This window comes from Phascolarctos cinereus, unplaced genomic scaffold (genome assembly GCF_003287225.1).
Source record: "Phascolarctos cinereus isolate Bilbo 61053 unplaced genomic scaffold, phaCin_HiC Scaffold_5;HRSCAF=322, whole genome shotgun sequence".
Lineage (NCBI taxonomy): Eukaryota > Metazoa > Chordata > Mammalia > Diprotodontia > Phascolarctidae > Phascolarctos > Phascolarctos cinereus.
In genome coordinates, this window is record NW_027555958.1 from 192,950,650 (window position 1) to 192,972,551 (window position 21,902).

A 21,902-nucleotide genomic window follows, 5' to 3' on the forward strand; every position below is an offset into this window, starting at 1 on the left:
CATCTCTTTTTCTAATTTATATTCTTCTAATCCTATATTAATTTTGATCTTTGTTCTGATAATGCCTGACCCAGGAATAGCCCTTCACATCAGCAAAAACTTGTTTTTTATGTATTAATACATATTCATTTCATTTTTTGTTATACTATTTGGTATTTGCATATCCAGTACGTTACAGTTATACATGTAGATATGACAGGTCTCTGAAGTTTACAAATCTTTGGCTATTCTCATTCTATATTTCTCAATCTTAATTTTTAAAGTATTTTTTTCTTTCCTCACTTATGCTCACCTTTGCATTGCAATCACTGAAAATCAAGTATATGTTGATTTAATTTTGGAGTAGAGTTTTTCTTCCCTTTTGGCTCTGCAGGAGATGTTGCTGCAAAAGCTAAAATGAGTTGCATGGTGGTCTTTCTTCAAATACTTATCACAAACAGTACAATATGAGATAGGCAAGTATGCCATGAAATAATGTTTCTTGTTGCCTTTGTGTGCATGACAAAACTAACTCTGCCAACTCCTTAATTTGTTTTTCTAAAGACAACCTAAAACCCACTTTCCAGTTTTGTACAGAAGGATTATCTTTACCAAAAATGATTTATATACAATTAGTATTTTTATCTACTTTATTGTTATAATTTCCCTGTAATTGTAGTTGGCTTTAAAAATTAATGGAACAGCAGTTCACTAGTTGTAGTCAGTTTATGTAGATAATACAAGTCAATGTTTATTTGTGCCTTCAATAAACATTGATTAAGAACCTACCATATTTCATGCATTAAATGTGGCACTTTGAAACTTCTACCCATTTCTCCTGACATCTAATCCTTCTTCTAGATGACACTGAAGAAGGCTATCATGTGCTCCTTGATTTCTCTCTTCTCCAGGTCCTTCTATTTATCTTCATGTGACATCCACTTAAAGCCCTTTACTATCTTGTTTGCCCTCCTTGGACGTTCTAGAATTTATCAATGTTCTTTTTAAATGTGGTGCTTAGAACAAAACACAATTCTCCAGATGAGGTCTGATCAGAGTAGAGACCAGGTGGGATTTGATAATCCCATTTTGCCCTGGAATCTCTGCATCTCTTATTACAGCCCAATATCACGCAAATTTTCTAGATCCCACACTGCATTGCTGACTCATATTGAGTTTTAAGACTGCTTAGATACTTAGATCTATGTGGCTTTATTCTGTGTGGGTGGAGAGGGTGCTCACACCAATGAAATAATGGATCATTTTAAGTTCCTGAAGCAAGTCTAATGCCAGTAAGATTAGTTGGCTGGAGTTTGATGTGATTTAGGCCAAAGGTACTGATAATGACCCTATATGGTCCAGGTCTTCATTCTCTGCCATGGTCATGCAATGCATCCCAACCTTAGTCATCTTAAACATGACATTGGCCCCATAAGTAACTGTTTAGGTCAAAGGGTATGGATATAAGCTCATATCCAATCCTGGGTATACACTTTGAAGTACATGTCCCATTGATGGCAGATCAGTCATCAGCACAATTTATTAAGATGTTTTATTAAAAATTTAAAGAGATAGCCATGAAGTAGTGGGTAGGGTGCTGACCTCAGAGTCAGGAAGACCTGAGTTCAAATCCTACCTCTGACATATATTGGCTATATGACCCTAGGTAAGTCACAACCTCTGAGTGCTCTAGGAGGTAACTCTAAGATTACAGTAAAGAAGGTACTGCCTGGTATAGGGAAGTTCAGTTATATTAATGAAATCATATCTAGTCCCTATCCCCATCAAAAAAAAATTAACTCTGGGCATCACTACGAACAACTTGGTTAGTGACTATTTACTCTTAAATTAATTAATTTCACAGAGCTCCTTGAGGGAAGAGTCTGTCTTTTGCTTCTTTTTCTATGCCCAACATTAGGCACAGTGCCTGGCACATAGCAGGCAATTAATAAATGTTTATTGTCTGATACCAATTCAGTCTATTAATTTAAGTTTTGCTCAAAATTCTTTGTCCCTTCATTCTCATTAACTTTTCCTCTTTTGATCATAGTTAAGAGTACTTCACTCTAATTCTGGTACCTTTCGTCTCCCCCACACACTTTTTACATAATTTCATAAAAGTCTTTCTAGATTTCTTTTGGAGTGTAATATGGTAGAACAATGTATAAATTTCAATGGGAATAATACTTTTTTTTTTGGCTAGGCAATGGGGTTAAGTGACTTGCCCAGGGTCACACAGCTAGTAAGTGTCAAGTGTCCTCCTGACTCCAGGGCCGGTGCTCTATCCACTGCACCACCTAGCTGCCCCGGAATCATATTCTTTAACCCAGCAATTCTCTTGTTGGGAATATACCCTACATATGTTCTCAAAGACAACAAAAATGAGCTATCTTAAAAGATTTTCAGAGCAGCATCACATGTAACTGGAAAAAAGAAAACAGAAATAGTCTGATTGTCCAAAAATAGGGAAATGGTTAAATAAATCATGATACATTAATGAGAAGTAACACGGAATAGATTGGAAGTCAGAAAATTTTGACACCTACTGGCTATGTGACTCTGGCAAGTCACTTAACCTTTAAGGGGCTCAGGTATCTCTCTGTAAGGCTAGAAATTGCAGAACAGGTAAAGTTCTATCTATATCTGTAGGCGTTTCCTCACTAGTGTGCTCACTACATTGAGAAAATTCAGTTATTAAAAATAATAATGACAATGCAATAGCTCTGCCTTGATCTATATAAGGGACAACACATTATCAATGTGCAAGTACCTTGCAGATATTTAATAATTGCTGAGTAATAATTAGAATAATGACAGATGCCACAAGAAGCAGAGGTGACTCATCTCATAGCAGCTCTGCTGAGAGAGATACTTGTTAAGACCATGTCCCATCATGTTATCACGCTCTTTAATATTGTCTTGTGGCCTCCTATAAAAGACGCATCTTGTAATTAAACAATTCATGCTAAGCCCAAACTTGTATCTTTTGAGGTTCCTTTAGCCTTAATTGCTAACGTGTCTATTCTGGTTTTAACATTACCCTTCTTCCTGTATCCTTATGCATACACACACACACACACACACACACACACACATTCACAGAGCACAATTGAAGAAAAACTGAATGATGTGCTCCAAAGCAAAAATAATTATTTTCTTGAGTATTCAGGTAGAAGTATATTTGAATGGATTTTAAAAAATAACTTTTGGAGGAATGAGGAATTGGTGGTGGTCTGGACCTGTAGTTTCATCAAGGTGGACAGTTACCTCTATCAGTACTGATCAGTAACTTCTCTTTAACTCAGAGACTTAGTGAGCTGCCTAGAGCACCAAAAGGATTAGTTACTTTCTGGTAATTTCAGCCAATATGTAGCAGGTACTTCTTAGACCCATGTCATCTTGACTTGGGTTGTTCTTTTAAGCACCATGCCCAGACTAATTGAAAATGAAATATGATGTGACTTCATGGGACAGATGAGGCAGTAGTGACAAAGCATCAATCTATTCAGCTTTCCTCTTCTGGACCTTAACCTACAAAATTTGTTCACTTAAAGTTAGTCTTTATGAGTTTTCAGATTCCCATAGCATTACTTTTTTAATCTTTTTTATTTTAGACAAATACTAAAACTTAAATACATAATAAGAAAAAGAAACATTATAAACTTAAATATAAAAAAAACTATGTCATGTACACAGCAGAACATAGGAAAAGATTCAGAATATATAGCAATAACCTTCCATTTCAAAAAAACCTATAGGCAGCTAGGTGGTGCAGTGGATAGAGCACCAGCCCTAGATTCAGGAGGACCTGAGTTCAAATCCAGCCTCAGACACATAATATTTACTAGCTGTGTGTGACCCTGGGCAAGTCATTTAACTCCATTGCCTAACACCCCCCCCAAAAAAGGAAAGTCTATATATTAAATACTGCACATTGTGCTGAAAACTATCCATCTTTTCTTTGCTTCTTTGTAGGTTTTCTTCTGTTCTCTGTTGTACACAGCATTATTTAAAAATTTTTTTTTACAGCTAGTACATCTTATTATTAGGAAATGACATCTTGTTTATGAGAAGACTTTAAGACTCCATAAGAGAGGTATACTTGTCTTCGTTCTGCAGGGAGATATCTTAGCTGTCCTAGGGTAATTGGGATAATACCCACCTTCCTCAAAAAAGTCAATGTGGAAGCTTAAAAAAAAAAGGAAAAAACTCTGCCTCCCCAACCTAATTCAATGTAAAGCAGATGTAGGAAAGTATCCTCTACAGTCAAAGTGGCGAGTGGAAATAATATACAAAATGACTCCAACAATATAAAAGAAAAAACAACCGCCACAAAATAATCAAACATGAATGTTGCAAAATTACAAGACACACGTTTGCAAAGAAATGATATGAAAAGACATTGCCCTCCCCCCAATTCCTTTGCAGAGATGGGGGCTCTGTGAGCATGGAATATTGCATATTTTGTCAGGAAGAGAAGGTGAGAGCACAATGCCTGAGACTAAGCTCTAGCATATGAAACATGTTCCACTTTACCCCCTTTTAATTGATTTATTTTGATTTTACATCATTTTCATTTTCAAATTTATATTTCCTCCTCCCTATCCAATGAACCATCCTTTGTAACAAAAAAAAAAAAAGCAAACCAAACCAAAAAAACCTGGAAAGGAAAAAAGCAATTCAAAACTAACCAACTCACCATCTGAGTCTGAAAATACATGCAATGTTTTTCAAACCCATAGTCCCCCAACACTGAAAACAACTAAGGAAGATACTTTTTTAAATCTCTTCTTTGAGACAAGCTTATTGAAAAAGTACTTTAAAAAAACAGATTTTTATCAATATCTTTTTTTACGTCACTTATATAGTCTCCTATATCTCTCTCCTTGATCCTCCCAGACAGCAATCCCTAACAAAGAATTAAAAAAAAAAAAAGAGGGAAAATTAGTTAAAATGGATCAACACACTGACAAAATCTGGAGTTAGATATAATGTTTCAAAAACATGAACCCTGCCCATTGTAAAGGAGTAAAGCTAGGTGTTTTATCATGCAGTCTTCTTTGGGGACAAATGTATTCTTTTTTTGTTTTGTTTTTGCAACAATAATTTTTGGTTATCTTGTGGTTGTTCCATCTATCTGCATTGTTGTACTCATTGTAGATTGATTTCCGGCTCCTGCTTACCTCATTTTGCATCCAATTCAATGTCTTTCCCTGCTTTTCTTTGTTCATTAGATGTATAATTTCTTATAGCATAATACTATTTCATTATATTCATGTACCAAAATTTGTTTAGTTATTTTCTGATCAAAGGGCTTCTATTTTTCTTCTAGTTATTTGCTACCACAAAAAGGTACTGCTGTAAATATTTTGATGTGTGAGAAGATTGTTGTTCAGTTGTGCCCAGCTGACCCTATTTAGTGTTTTCTTGGCAAAGATACTGGAGTGCTTTGCCATTTCCTTCTCCAGCTCATTTTATAGACGAGGAAACTGAAGCAAACAGGGTTAAATGACTTGCCCAGGGTCCCACAGCTAGTAAGTGTCTGAGGCCACATTTGAACTCAGGAAGATGAGTCTTCCTAAGATTCCAAGCCCAGTGTTCTATCCACTATGCCACCTAGCCACCCCGTAAATAGAGCCTTTCTTTTTGTCAGTGACTTCCTTGGGGTATATGCTTATTAATAGAATCTCTGGGTCAAAGAAATAGACATTTTAGATACTTTATTTGCATGATTCCAAATTGTTTTCCAGAATGGTTGTACCAATTCATAGCACCAACAACAATACGTTAGTGTGCCTGTCTCTCCATAATCCTTCCATCATTGACTATTCTTGTTTTGGGTGAGGTATTTAAGTGCTAAAGGGATCACAAGTGAAACAGTTTATTCATGGATATGTAAGCATGCAGCTCACCAGCCCTTCAGTCCCACCAGCAAGCACAGGTGGTGGTAGTAAGGGTTCCAGCCTTAGGATCCAGGTCCCCAAGCATCTTTCACAAGGGTAATGCCATCTTACATGATCTAAGCATGTTTCAAAACCCCAGTTCGCATCGAGAGTTGCCACAGGTGATAATAGAGAGAATGTCCTCACCAATAAAATCACAGATCCTTTTTGATGGAAGGAATTCCCACAGCAAAGAAATCTATTTTTGAACTCAAGGTTTTCTCTTTTCATAACAGAGTAAACAGATTAGGGGACTTTTAGGGACAGGGGCTTAGGAGATCCTTAAAATTCTATTAAACCTACTCTGCTACTGAAGATGATTTAGTCCTTTTAGAGTCCCTTCAACAATCCACCCTCTATACAGATGCTAAAGTAATATTCCTAAAGCCTAGGTCTGACCAGGTCACTTCTTGGCTTAAAAAGCTGCAGTAGTTCCACTTTATCCTGAAGATAAAATACTAACTCCTCTGTCTGAGCCTTTATAATCTGACTCCAGCCTACTTTTCGAAACTTATTGTGCATTATTCTCCTTCATGCATTCTATATTCAAGCCAAAATAGCCTTGAAGGTCACCAAGAAGCAGCTGCTGGCACAGTGGATAGATCACTGGACTTGCAATCAGGAAGATCTGAATTCGAGCCTGACCTCAAATAATTACTAGCTGTGTGATGCTGGGCAAACCTGTTAACCTCTGTGTGCCTCAGTTTACTCAACTATAAAATGGGGATAATAATAGCGCCTACCTCCTAGGGTTATTATAAAGATCAAATGAGAAAATATTTGTTTTAAAAAAATTACCTAACACTGTATCTGGCACATAGTAGGCACTATATAAATGCTTATTACCTTCCCTTCTCAAACTAGCTTGCTTAGGATCATAGGGATCATTCATTTAGAGTTTGAATAAACCACAAAGGTCATTGAGACCAATCCCTTCATTTTACAGATACGGTTCACTGAGGCCAAGACACTTAAGTGACTTACTAACAGGCAGTAATTACTGGAGGTAGTATTTGAACCCAAGTCTTCCTGGCTTCAATGCCATCCCTATGCTTTTCTTTTTTTTTTTTTTTTTGGCTAGGCAATGGGGTTGTAACTTGCCCAGGGTCACACAGCTACTGAGTGTTATGTGTGTGAGGCCAGATTTGAACTCAGGTCCTCCTGACTCCAGGGCCAGTGTTCCATCCACTGTGCCATCTAGCTGCCCCCATCACTATGTTTTTCCAACATAGTGTTCCATCCCTGGTGCCCAAACCTTTGTACAGGTTGTCTTCTATGTCTGGAATATACTCCCTCCTCATCTCAGTTTCTTAGGATTACCAGTTTCCTTGTTGATTGGTGGGCAAGGAGGGAAGGAGGAAGCAACTTTGCATCAAATTTCTCTATAAATACCTGTTATCTAAGACATATAATTCATTGGACAGATGGTCAGCGGATATGAACCATTTTCTTTTAATTGCAAGTTATGAATAACCATATGAAAGATTGCTGCAAATCACTAATGACAGATACAAATCGAAGCAACTCTAAGGTTTTACCTCACACTCAGCAAATTGACAAAGATGGTAAAAGCTAGAAACAGTATTGGAGTAGCTACAAAAAGACAAATACATGAATACCCCATTGATATAACTGCAAATTGGACCAACCATCCTGGAAAGCAATTTAAAATTATGCTAAAAAAGTGACTAAAATATTTGTATCCTTTAACTGTGACATCTTGATGCTTGGCATGATGGGAGCAAAAGGCAATAAATAAGAAAGATCAACCTTAGGGTGAGGGGGAAGTGGGAAGAAATGGAGTCTAAAGAGGCCTGGAAGATGTACTTTATAATATTGCCTGGTTTACCTTCAACTATACAAAGACAAATTTGCTGTTTAATATTCAGGTGACAAAGGTGTGCCAGAACCATTTAGAGATGGTTAAATTTTCAGTATAAGCATTTACATCTGGGAAACCAGCAAATGCTACATCAGGGCTGGATTTATTCTTTCTTTGATTATCTAGATTTAAGAAAATGATGGAAAAAATGTTAATAGTACAGGTTAAACTTGAAAATGTTGCTTGCATTTCTGTAGAGCTGGTTGTTAAATATTTTCCAGCCTACAGGTCAGCAACTTGATCTGTTAGTCTCTTGAGCCAGCTAAGACTCAAGGCAAAGAGAAGGATCCCATTTAGACCAAAATATTTATAGAAGCAGTTTTTTTTGTGAAAGCAAAAGATTGGAAACAAAGTAGAAGCCAATCAGTAGGGGAATGATTAAGCAAATAGTTCTATGTGAATGTAATGCACTATTACAGTATCATAAAAACAGCACATATAAAGAATTCAGATAATCATGGGAAGACAGATGAATTGCTACAGTGACAGTTACTCTGTAAGTAAGCAGAATGGGAAAACACTATAAAGGGAAGAATAACAACCCCATCACCATTACCAAGAAGAAACAACAAATTGAACACTGTGTAATTAAAATGACCAAAAAGCTTGGTCCTGAAGAGAAACTGAGAAAATGCGCTTCTTTCCCTTCCTTGGTGAGAAAGGCATTTTTGCAGACACTGGCAGTTACGTGACTGTCGATTGGTGTGGCTTAACTGTTTTCAAAAATACTAATTGCAAGTTTTTGCAAAGCGTTTTAAGGTTTGCAAAGGGCTTTACAAATTTAGTCTCATTTGAACCTCAACAACCCTGGAAGCCTGGTGCTGTTATGTATCATCCCTATTTCATAGATAAGGAAGCTAAGGCAGACAGAGGTTAAGTGACTTGCCCAGGGTCACACAGCTAGTAAACTTCTGAGGCTAGATTTGAACTCAGGTCTTCCTGACTTTAGGACCTGTGCTCTATCCACTGTACTGCTTACCTGCCTTTCCCACCCTCTTTCTTTTCTTTATTATAAGGGTTAACTCATTAGGTTGGAGGGGGGAGGGAGTACTAGAATTTAGTTCAAAATGAAGATCAATCAATAAACATTTATTAAGTACCTATTATGTGCCAGGTATTATACACTGGCGATACAAAAAGAGGCAGAAAAAAAAAAGTTCCTGCCCTTGAAGGGCTTATAACCTAAAGGGGGAGACAACATGCAAACAAATATATACAAAGCAAGAATGTATACAGGATAAATAGGGAACAGTTAACAGAGGGAAGGCACCAGAATTAAGAGGGTTTGGGGAAGACTTCCTGTAAAAGATGAGATTTTGTTGGGGCTGAAGATGAGATATAGTGAAGACACAATGCAGATTTTTAAAAAAAAATCCTTAGCTTCCTTCAACACTCAATAAAATGCCACCTATTATGTCATTTAACCTATTGCTAAAAGGATTTTGTATTTGCTTTGTCTCTATTGTATACTCATGTGTGCGTGTGGTTTCTCCTAATAATTAGAATGCAAGCTTTTTTTTTAATATTGAGGCTATCGGGGTTAAATGACTTGCCCAGGGTCACACAGCTAGTAAGTGTCTGAGGCTGGATTTGAACTCAGGTCCTCCTGACTCCAAGACCAGTGATCTATTCACTGCACTACCTAGCTGCCCCAGAATGCAAGCTTCTTGAGGGCAAGAATGTTTCATTTTTGTTTTTATATCCTCAGACCCTAACATGACATTTGACCTGTAGCAGTCATTTAATAAATGCTAATTGCTTGATTGAAAGCAAATTGGAGGGGCAGCTAGGTGGGGCAGTGGATAGAGCACCGGCCCTGAAGTCAAGAGTACCTGAGTTCAAATCCGGCCTCAGACACATAACACTCACTAGCTGTGTGACTCTGGGCAAGTCACTTAACCCCAATTGCCTCACTAAAAAAAAAAAAAAAGAAAGAAAGCAAAGTGGAATCAGCAGGGCCTATCATGGTCTCTCCCTCCAAAAAGGTACCCTGTTCTTGTAGAATACTTCCAGGAGAGGCTGAAGTAGGTCCAGTCCTCGGTGCAGAGAACCTGTGTCTGTTTGCTATTACCTTCTAAGACCTGCACTCTTCAAGTTAACACATGTCAATTTCTTGCAAGCTTTAAACACTAGCTATGCTTGTTATTCTTATAGTTAATAGATGTCTCCTGGTAGATCTTCTTTCTCAGACTATCCTCTACCCTTTCCCTGCCTCAAACACAGATTATGCTCCTAAACTTAACCCTGCCTTCCTTCTGCTAAAAGATTTTACAATGTGTATTTTATATTTTCTGCCCAATCTGATGTTAAATTTAGCCATTTTAAAAAAAATAACTTTCTATTGAAATCACAGAAATGTGTAATGCTAAGGAACAGCTAGGTGGCTTGGTGGATGGAATACTGGCCCTGGAGTCAGGAGGACCTGAGTTCAAATCCAGCTTCAGACACATAATACTTACTAGCTTGTGTGACTCTGGGCAAGTCACTTAACCCCAATTGCTTCACCAAAACAAGAAATGTGTAATGCTAGAATGGTAAGGAGTCCAAACTCCTTATCTTACACATGAGGAAACTGAGGCCCAGAAAGACTGAGTGACTTCCTCTGAGTTTGAAAAAATAGCCAGGGGTAGATCACCTCCTGCTCTGCTCCCCACCCCCTTACTTGATGCCCTGGAATTCGTCTCTGTACCTTCTCTATAATTCCTCTGGCTGTGAAGTTCCTGGCAAAGAAGTGTGTGGTTGGAATGCATTCTCTTTGTTAATGGATGTATTATTTATTTTTTAAGCGGGGGAAATCAAGGTGAAATGGCTGGGAGACTGGCTGGTTCAGTTTATTTTCTGTTAAGATTTAATTGGACGTACTTCTACCACTTGTCTATTCACATCCTTTCATGGCTCTGGTTTATGGGATTAGTAGCCAGCTGTTCAATGCTGGACCGAACTCTAAAAATTGCCCCATTTTTAATGTCTCCCAGGAACATTAAAAGTCAAATAATACTTTCAGCCCACAAGACAGCCTTCTAGAGCTCTGGCTGGCTGATTTAGAAGGACTTGAGCATATCACCTAGGATGTACAGTCAAATTTAGAAGCTGTACTTGGTGAATTTAGCCAAGGCAAATTCTTAATCCCAGCCAGGTCTCCCTTTACTCCTCATCTAGTTTTACAGTCTGTTTCTGCCATATTAGCAAGAGAATGCAAGTGAACTGGAGGATTGGCCTACATTAAGCATTATTAACCAAGCCAACATACTGCTTGGGAAAATTCTCTGAACAACTGCCAAAATAAAAATAGATGGTGGCATGGTACAGGGGAATGAGCAAATGGTTCTGGAGTCAGAGGACCTGAGTTCTAATCCTGCCTCTACTGCTTGTTTCCTATTTCACCTTTTGTAAGTTACTTAACCTCTTTTGGCCTCTTTCTTCATCTGTAAAACAAGAGTGTTGCGCTAGAAGGCACCAGATCTATCTTCGTATGGTTGCTCTGTCACTGTTTCCTGTCCTTTGTGAAATTGTCCCTAAAGTGTGTCATGAAGAGCTGACTATAACTGTCCCCAAGCAGGTGGTAATATAGGAATTGGGGCAGCTAGGTGGCACAGTCAGGAGGACCTGAGTTCAAATGCAGCCTCAGACACTTGAAACTTACTAGCTGTGTGACCCTGGGCAAGTCACTTAACCCCAATTGCCTTACCAAAAAAAAGTGTGTATATATATATATATATATATATATATATATATATATATATATATATATATATATATATATATATATTTATATTTATATAGGGATTCGCTTTCACTATAGGCTTCCTCTGGCCTGTCAAAGTGAAGCAACCTCTGTGTGTGTATGTGTGTGTGTGCGTGTGTATAAAAAGTGTGTGTATATATGCACATATATACATATATATAAACATAATGTATGTGATCATTTAAATTTGGTTATGTGCCTATTTTTAGTTACTATTTAAAAAGTGTAATATGTATGTTCTTTAAGTGACACCTTTGCAATTTTTAAAAGAGTTGTAGTGATAGTGGTGGTGGTGGTGGTGGTGGTGGTTGTTTCCAACTCTTTGTAATCCCATTTGGGGTTTTCTTGGCAAAGATACTAGAGTGGTTTGCTATTTCCTTTTCCAACTGATTTTACAGATGAGGAAACTGAGGCAAATAGGGTTAAGTGATTTGCCCAGGTCACACAGCTAGTAAGTGTCAGGCACATGTTTGAATTCATGAAGATGAGTCTTTCTGACTACAGGCCCAGCACTCTATCACTGTGCCACCAGGAAGACTCATCTTCCCAACTTCAAATCTGGCCTCAAGACACTTACTAGCTGTGGGACCCTGGACAAGTCACTTAACCTTGTTTGCCTCAGTTTCCTCATCTGTAAAATAAGTTGGACAAGGAAATGGCAAACCAATATCTTTGCCAAAAAAGAAAAAAAAGAAACCCAAATGGGGTCACAAAAAGTCAGACATGAATGAAATGACTAAACAATCCTGGGAGGTAGGTACAATTATTATCCCCATTTTACAGTTGAGCAAACTGAGGCAAACAGAGGTTAAGTGACTTTCCCAGGATCCCACAGCTAGTAAGTACCATACAGCCTAAACTGGCTGAATGACAATGAGTAAATCACTGAACATCTCAGTGTCTGGAGATATTACTAGGTCCCAATTTGTATGAATCATGCATCCCCTGAAGTGGTCGCGTTACTTGAATTTGTACTGCATATTCTCTAAGACTGTAAGTTACAAAGGTGTTACTTGTCTGTTTGTACTGAGTTTCTGACCTGCATTGGAGGAGAGAGTTTCTACAATAGAATTTCCTGCACACACGAAATTACAGGTCCGAATTAAGGTCACAGACCCTCTTGGGATATCCTCCCAAACTGAACTTGTAGGTTATGGTTAGGTTTTCCAGGAAAGGAAATCATGCCCAACTTTCGAGCCTCTATTGTTGTATTTACCTTTAACAGTCATTTACTGAGATGGCATGGTAGGAATAGTCACTACAAAACATTTTCCCCATAAATGAGGGGCACACTCTTCCACAAATACACCCAGCATCAGTGGAAAAATTAGAACATGCATAGAATATGCTAGAAGAGAGGCACCCATATAAGAAACACAAGTGGCCAAGGTGCTTCAATAGTCCTGCATTTCAGAGCCTCAATGGCCTTTCTTTTCTCAAGGTGTCCTCACACTGTTGGACCGGTTGCTCAGCTGGGCTCCCCAGGCCTGCTTCTCTTTGCAGTTTAACTCTCAGTTGCCAGGGTTAACTCTCTTGAATTCATAACTAGCTCTCTTCTCTGCTGCCAGAAGTCACAATCATTAGAGCTGCTTCAACTCTTTCTTTTTCCCCTTGATGAGTGTGGTGTCTCCTACCGGGCAAGTAGTTCTACTATAAGATATCATGGCTAGGGGCAGCTAGGTGGCACAGTGGATAGAGCACCATCCCTGAAGTCAGGAGGACTTGAGTTCAAATGTGACCTCAGACCAAACACTTAACGCTTACTAGCTGTGTGACCCTGTGTAAGTCACTTAACCCCAATTGCCTTAAAAAAAAAAAAAATATATATATATATATATATATATATATATATATATATATATATATAGTGACTAATGATGGAGAGAGGAGATTTTTCTCCTCTCTTGCCTAGAAGCAAGGAATGTTTCTCCCTTGAGGCCGAGTTTCATTCTTCCCTGCTCCCCCCCCTTTTTTTTTTTATAAAACTGGGCATGAGAAATATATTTAGATAGTAATTATTAACCAAGAAGACTTATTTGTCTGTCCTTCATTGTCTCTTTCATAAGAAAGTCTTTTAAAATAAGAAGCCAGCAAAGCATTCAGAGAATTGGGGGTTCTGCTTACATTGGTTGCGTGCCAGTGGATGGAGATCACGCCAGCCTTGCAAATAATTACTGAAATCATCCTTCCAGCAAAAATTTAATTAGGCCTGCAAAATCTGTATTGCTCCCATTCAGAGTACTAATTCTACTTCTCCCACTCATCCCACCTCCTCCTACTGCTGTACCAAGAGGTAGGATAAATGAATATTAGCATTTTCCTGTAGCAAAATGCACTAGGAATCTCTTTTCCACCCCCACCTCCCAACTCTAACAACTCCACCAGTACTGATTCTAAACAGATTCTCATGAAAACTAAACAAGCAGGAAGAAAAAGGAGGAGGCAGAGAATTTTCAATTTCTCATTAGACTTCCTGGTTCTCATTAGAGGCTCAGACATATTCTAGGCCTGGCTGCATTACTCATTCCCATGATTAGATGTAAAAATGAGACCACTTTTTATCAGTCTCATGGGGAAGTTAACAGTGTGTGTTAGATAAGATTTTAAAAGTACTTGAATCCTTCAGTCACTGGTGCCATATAATATATGGATATGAGGTATTCAACTATATTGTCCATGATAAATAGAAATAGGAAGTATGCGGAAAATTCACAGAAATCCAAAGCTGTCATGTTGCCTCCAGATCCCCAATCAGGGTTGATGCTACCTTTTTTTTCTCTCCATGAAGGATTCTATAATATTAAAGATCATAAGATTTAGAACTGGAGGAAGCCTTAGAAATGCTCTGCCCCAACCCTCTTGTTTCATTCATTCATTCATTTATTAAAGATGAGGTCTCCCCATGTTGCCCAAGCTAGAAGCGCAGGATCTAGATAATCATGCCCTTTTTTGGACCTGTCACCGATTTCTTAGGGAGAAATGTTCACACTGAAAATTTAACAATCAGCTCTTGTAAGCCAGTTAGAACTGGTTCCAGCACTAGGCACAGGACTAGGGTTGAGTACACTGGGAGTAAAATCTCCCTAGTCCTGGATGTTTTGCTTCTTTTAACATAGCCCAAGATGATATTAGCTTTTTTTTTGGCAACCATGCCATTCCATTATTGCGTATGGTACTTTCTATCCATTAAAACACCCAAATCTTTTTTCAGATAAACTTTTTTATAGAACAGCATCTTCCCCTTCTTATACCTATGAAGATGATTTTCTGTTTTGAACCCAAGCACAAGAGTTAGGATACCATGAATCAAAGGCTGGATTTGGAGTTAGAGAGCCTGGGTTTGAATATGCCTCTGCTATTTACTACCCGTGACCTTGGGGAAGTAACTCCTCCCGCCTTCTGTTCCGCTTCAGTTTTATCATCTATAAAAGGAAGAGGTTGGATTAGTTAACCTGTAAATTTCCTTCCAACTTTAAAATCTATGGTTTTATTTATCCCAATGAAGTTTTATCATCTTAGATTTGACCCAATATTCTAGCCTATGAGCTATATTTTTGGATCCTGACTATTATCTCATGCATTAGCTATCTTCTACAACTAAGTACTACAAGGCCTGAAGTCAGGAAGAGCTGAGTTTAAATGCAGCCTCAGATGCTTACTAGTTGGTGACTCTTGGCAAGTCCTTTAACCTCTGTCTGCCTCAGTGTCCTCATATATAAAAAGGGGATACTTTCTGCCAGTGTTTTGTGAAGTGCTCAGCAAGGTGCCTGGCACATAGTAGGCTCTTAAGGCTCATTCCTTTCCACTTCCCCCTCACTACACATGCTCCTTTCCCAGCTGTGTGTCATCTTAACATTTAATAAGTATGCCACCTATGCTCTTATCCAAGTTGTTAGTAAAAAAAACCCATTTAATAGCACAGAGCCAAGGACAGATCCTTGAGTCACTCCATGAGAGATCTCCTTAGAATCATAGACTTAGAGCTATAAGGGAACCTGAGAGGTCATCTAGTCCAATTATTTCATTTTGCAGATGAGCGAACAAAGTTCTAAATCTCAGGGAGGTTGGGAGTTGCATGAGGTGAGGCAGATATTAAATGGCAGGGCCAGGACTTGAATCCAGATTCTCTAACTCCAAATCCAGAGCCTTTTCCAGGCAAGAGTTGGCTTCTACAGTAGAAGATCCTATTAATTTGCATTTGTGCATGTAATTCTCCCCATGCTACACTCTCCCCCTCCCCACCCCCCCATCTTCAGAAGCCCTCTCAGGATATAAAAAGGTCCCAAACACATTTGGAGGGTTTTCCAGGTTCTCTGGAGTTATCAACTCTGCACAGAAAATAAAATAATAATAATAATAATACATTTTAAAAAGGAAAGGTATACTTATATGTCAAAGATAAATGAAGTTATAATAGTGTTCATGGAAAATAATAATCCCTTCCTCTCAGCCTAAATGTTACCCTCCTTAACTTAGTCCTGAGGACATATAAAATATAAGATATCAAACATAGTCCCTCAAACTGTTCTGCGCTGCTGTCACTTTGATTATAACACTTAGCCTCCCCATTCCAGTATCTCTAATCATAGAATATGATAATGAGGAAATTGAGGCCTAGAACAAGGTTTGTAGGAGTGGGCTGGTAAATGTTTAACAACCAGATCTCCAGGGGGGAAAATGTACTCAAGATTCACTTTTAGGTTTAATTTGCATTATTAAGATTTTTCTCTATCACTTTCTTAAATGTAAACAATCCACAAAACAATAAATTAAGCCCTGATTTGAAGCTTGCTCGTTTCTAGGCTCACAGTGAAGAGTTAGCAGTCAACAAAAGAGCCAGCTCCAGAACACACCTCTGGCAATTGCCCACTTCACTTAACTAGTGAGGGATTTGCTAGAACTCGGGTCTCTTGACCAGGTCTGATGTTTTTCTTACACCATGATGTTTTAAAGATGACTGTAAATTAGTGTGCTGTTCTGAATGTGTTTTTGAATTTCATTTTGTTAATCACTTTACAAAAATAGCAACCCAGGATTGCTGGGGAAGATAGAAGTGGGAACACCATAGTCTTTTTAGTGATAATCTGCAACAGAAGGAGCTGTTTAATTGCTTGTGACTGGAAATCATTGCAATTGAAGTGAAACTTGAGGCTTTAATGGCATTTTCTCCTATGCAGATAAATTTGCCTTTCCTTAAACAATATTTTGGCTTTAGGTATCAAGGAAGCCCATTATTCCTAGAATAAAAACTGACCATCATACACCATGAGCTCTTTAAGAACAGGGACTATCTTTTGCCTTTCTTTGTGTTTTCAGCACTTAACATAGTGCCTACCACATAGTTGGCACTTATAAGTGATTATTGCTTGTTGACTATCAAGAAAAATCAGCTATTATAGAATGGTTGACATATTTAGATGAATTTCTTGTTGGTTATTGTAGAATTACTGTTATATTTGAATTATTAGGGAAACATGTATTTCTTAAAGAAGGTAAAATAACATAAAGAGCTGAGTTCAGATGAGCTCATAGTGGTTCAGGGATTGTAGATAGGCTTCCCCCCATGCAATATAGCTTTGCAAGGTACAGGAGTCAAGCAGGCTGGGTTGAGTGACTGTGTGCTGTTGAGAAGGGTTTCTGAAATTTATTTGGGATCCAGGTATTGGCTCTAAAATTTAGGAGCTGAGGTCAGTGACAAAAATGAAGGCCCTTTAAACATCAGAGTATGTATGGCAATACTTTTTGTAGTATCAAAGAACTTGGAATATGGAACAAATAAATGCCCAATGATTGGGTAATGGCTAAACAAATTGTAATTTGTTTTCAATTGTGGAAGAAAATAAATTTAAATCTGCATTAGCTAAAATGTGTCAAAGATACCTTAACAATTTTATGATAAATTTTGCAACAAATTGTTTGTAAAGATTGGTTCTACTAGCTATATATTCTAAGTAATTTCTAACTCACGTGTATAGTAATCAGAAAACAAAACATGAAATTCCTCAACAAAGAAAAAGACAAACATGTACCATTTTCAGATACGGTTTTATAGCAGTTAACAAAAAAAAAAGGAAGAACAGTAATGTGGACACAATCTAAGGAAAACCTGGATAATATTTAAAGCTCAGGGGAACAATGCTGGACACACCCTTAGACCTCATCAGCAGTGCAGGCCTCTTAGTAGATCAAAGACACCTTTAAACCTACCACTTTTTCAACACCAATCTTGCAACATAAAGGAGGCCTTAGTTTCTGTGAACTTCCACAGAACAAGAATAAGAATTCTTGAAGCAGGGAAGCATATTGCATATTATGGGGAAGAGAACTTATAGAACTATGGCACAATGGGAAAAAAGACCTGGGTTTATGATCTGAGGACCAAAGTTTGTATCTTGGCTTTGATATTAGGATCGTAGATTTAGAGCTATAAAGCACCTTAGATGTCATACGATCTAAACTCCCCACCCCCTTTCTCCCTAGCTCCTCTTATTTTACAGATGAGGAATTTGAAACTTAGAAAAATAAAATAACTTGACCTCAGTCCCAGAGGTAGCAAGCGACAAAGCTGGAATTTGAATCTAGCATGTGATCAGACAAGTCACTTCACCTAAGCTTCCTCATCTGTGAAATGGGGGTATTGGACTGGACTACTTCTAAGGTCCCTTCCTGCTGTAAATCTAGGCACCATTTGATTTTGGTGAAACTCTCCTCCCTCGGCTTCTCTGGTGCTGCATTATCCTGGTTCTGCTCCTAATTCTCTGATGGCTTCTCCTCTGTCTCTTCTGCAGGATCCTTTTCCTCTCCTCCCCTTCATAGTAAGTATTCCCCAAGGTTTGGTTCTCTGCTCTTCTGGATCTCTCTTTTATTAATTAGAAATCTCATTCTCAACTAGCACCTCTATATAAATGACTCACAAATCTCTATTTTCAGTCCTGACCAAATGCTAGTTATTAAATATTACCACACAGGTGGCCTACTACTATCACCTAAATCTCAGCATGTCCAAAATAGAATTCTTTTTTTTTTAAGTTCTAGTGTCTATTATAGCTTTCTCTCTCTCTCTTTTACCTTTAATAGTATTTTATTTTTCCCCAGTTACATGTAAATTACAATTAAAAACACAACATTCAAACACAACATTAAAAACACAACAAAACAAAATAGAACTCTTAATCATCCCCCTTTCACCTCCCGCCCCTCATACAGCAGGATGTTGGACTGAATGATTCCCAAGAATCCTTTGATTTTTAACATTCTATGATGCCCACACTATTGTATGGCATTAGAAACCTAAGTGCTAAGAGAATATTAGGGTGTATTTTTAAGGAATATATCCACCAAAGAGGTGCTGGGCAGGGAAGGTTTCATGCCATAAGTGAGTTGAACAGTTTGGAAGGAAGGGAGGGACTTCACCGATAGAGAAGAGAGCACACACACACACACACATACACACACACACACACACACACACACACACACACACACACACACACATTCCAGAGGAGTAATGGCATGTACAAGAATGTAGAGGTAGAAATTACCAAGGTCTTATAAAATGAAGTATACTTCACTTTTATTTTATAGAAACTTAAACCTTCATTTTAGTGCAAAGGTTCTTTACCTGGGAGTCCATGTACCATAGATTTCATGAAGTCTTTGAACCTGGATGGGGAAAAAATTGTATCTTTATTTTCCATTAACCTCTAACTGAAATTTATCATTTTCTCTTCAAAATATGTATGAGATGTGTCAACTGTTATAGCTACTACTAAATCTCATTTGAGTAGATGCTTCTTGAGATTGTTTCAATCTCTGTATCTACATGGCTAGCACCTACTACTGTGCCTGGCACATCATATGTGCCTAATAAATACTTGATGATTGATTAAGTCAATCAAACCTGCAAAGAGGCTGTTCTGCAATCATTTCCTAGTACCAGGATGATAACTAATAATAATGAATGTGACTGTAGCACTTTGAAGTTTATAAAAACATTTTTCAAATAACATTTCATTTTATCCTCAAAACAACCCTGGGAGATAGGCAGTATTATTATCTTTATTTGACAGATGAGGAAACTGAGGCTAAGAAAGGTTAAATGACTTTCCCAGGGTCATGTAATTAGTAAGGATTTGAGGTGGGATTTGAACTCAGCTCTTCCCAACTCAATGTCCAGCACTCTATCCATTTTGCTACCACGATGATGATGATAGTGATGAGGAGGAGGAGGAAGTGACATCTCGCAAACTTAATATTTAAGAGGCAATATAGTATAATGGCTAGAGTACTGAACTTGGAGTCAGAAAGACCAGTATGACACTGGACAAATCATTTAACCTTTGTGGACCTCAGGAAACTCTCTAGCACTTCTCTGTTAAGACCTAGACAGTCATGATCTCACTGTCACATCACTGACCAGTGTTATTCTTAGAAGCTTTGAAGTAATTTGGGGTGAGGGGGGCATAGTTGCTTCTTAAATTCTGCTTTCACTTTTCACTAATTTGTAATCAAAAGTGCTAAGGCTGTCAAAACTCATCTAAAGTATTTATGATTTTGAAGAGGAAATTCTTTCTCCCATTTTCCCATTTTAACAATAAATTTAGGGTAGTTGTATAGAATCTATAGGCCTAGTGTTTTAGAATGGAAAGAGTGTTACATTTGAATCCAGAAGACCATGCTTTAGTGTTGAATTTGGAGTCAGGAAGACCTGAATTCAAATCCTGGTTCAGGCACTTACTAGCTACTTATTTAACTAGACATTCATTTAACCTGTGTCTGCCTCAACTTCCTCAACTATAAAATGTAAAATAGCATCTATCTCATACAGTTGATTCAAGCTTCAGATGAGGTAATATAGGGAAAGTACTTTACAAAACTATAGTACTAAATAAATGTTAGTTATTATTACATTACTACTTTTATAATCCTGGACAAATCACTTAAGGTCTTAGTTTTGTCACTTATAAAAAGAGGGGGCTGAACTAGATGATCTCTAACCTTCCTTCCAACTCTATGGTACTAGGATCATAGGTTTAGAGATGGAACAGACTTTTGAGATCATATAATTAAGAGTTGTCAAACTCACATACCCTCCAGTGCCCACAAAATTGCCTGGATCAAGATTAAAATGTAATTAGGAAATGAATAATAATACAATACAACATAAACAGTGTTAATTTGTGGTTTTCTAAGTCAATATGTAACCCACAGAGATCTGCTTCTATTTGAGTTTGACACCACTGATCTACTTAATATTGGACGGCTCTCATTTTACGGTTCAAGAAACTGGGGCCCAGAGAGCTTTAAGTGGTCTTTCCAAAGTCACACAGATCCTGTGTACAAGTTTATATAGCTCTTGAAAGAGCATGCTATGGTTTATAAACACATTACATAGATTATATTGTGGTGAAATCATCAAAACTAACACTAATCTGACACATGGTTCTATTATGAAGCTGCTATAAATTGTTTCTATAGGTTCATCCAGTTATTGCATGACGCAATGTGAAATTTATTATAATTGCATTTACTTTATTAACAGCTCATCAAGTCAAAAATGTTTAATAAACTTCTCAAAACAAATTAGGTGAAGAAAATGTTTATGGAGTCTGTGTGACTATCGAAAGAACAAAATGTACCTAAATAAACGCATTTTATTGGTTGTTTATAACTTTACCATAAACACATTAAATAGCTACAGAAACATTTTCATATTAACATATGGTCTACATATTAACTATTATATTAACTTCAGTGCTTTTATGGATATATTAAAGTAAATTCTCAAAATGGCTATGACTGATCAAGTAAAAGAAGCCAATTATATGCTGTTTTCACTTTGAGAGCTAGATGAATGAGTGAATGAATCAACAAGGATTTATAAAGTGCCTCCTTGTGTCAAAAGATGCCCTAGGGGCTGATGATACAAAATAAATAAATCCTTATCCTAAAGGAGACTGCTTTCTACATCATATCAAGAAGAAGAGCTACGGCAGAGAAGAAATTCTAGAAATTGATTTTTTTTAAATTTGGAAGAGCCCTTGATTTCCTCCCAACCTTGGTCTCTATCAAAGTAAAATTATGTAGTGAGGAAAGGGGACAAGGTCATTGGTTAGCCAAGTATAAAAAAGGAGGGGAGAACTTTTGTCAGGTCGTCTTCTTTAGTTTCATCATCATTAAGTAATATTTACTTAATTTAAATAGCAAGTAAAGCAATGAATACCAGGTGTCTTTAACACAATTCATACATGAATGGTCCTTAGGTTCCTCAGTTTGCTAGAGTTGAGCTCCTCTGAGAGCAGGGACTAGTTTTTTTTTTCCCCTTTCTTTGTATCTCCAGCACTTAGGACAGTGC

The 21,902-nt window shown here is 37.6% G+C and overlaps 1 protein-coding gene across 3 annotated transcripts in view; it reads left to right on the forward strand.

Moving 5' to 3' along the window:
* FILIP1 (filamin A interacting protein 1) overlaps positions 1-21,902 on the forward strand; it is a 260,849-nt gene that overhangs the window by 206,110 nt on the left and 32,837 nt on the right. The gene's annotated exons all lie outside the window — the stretch shown is intronic.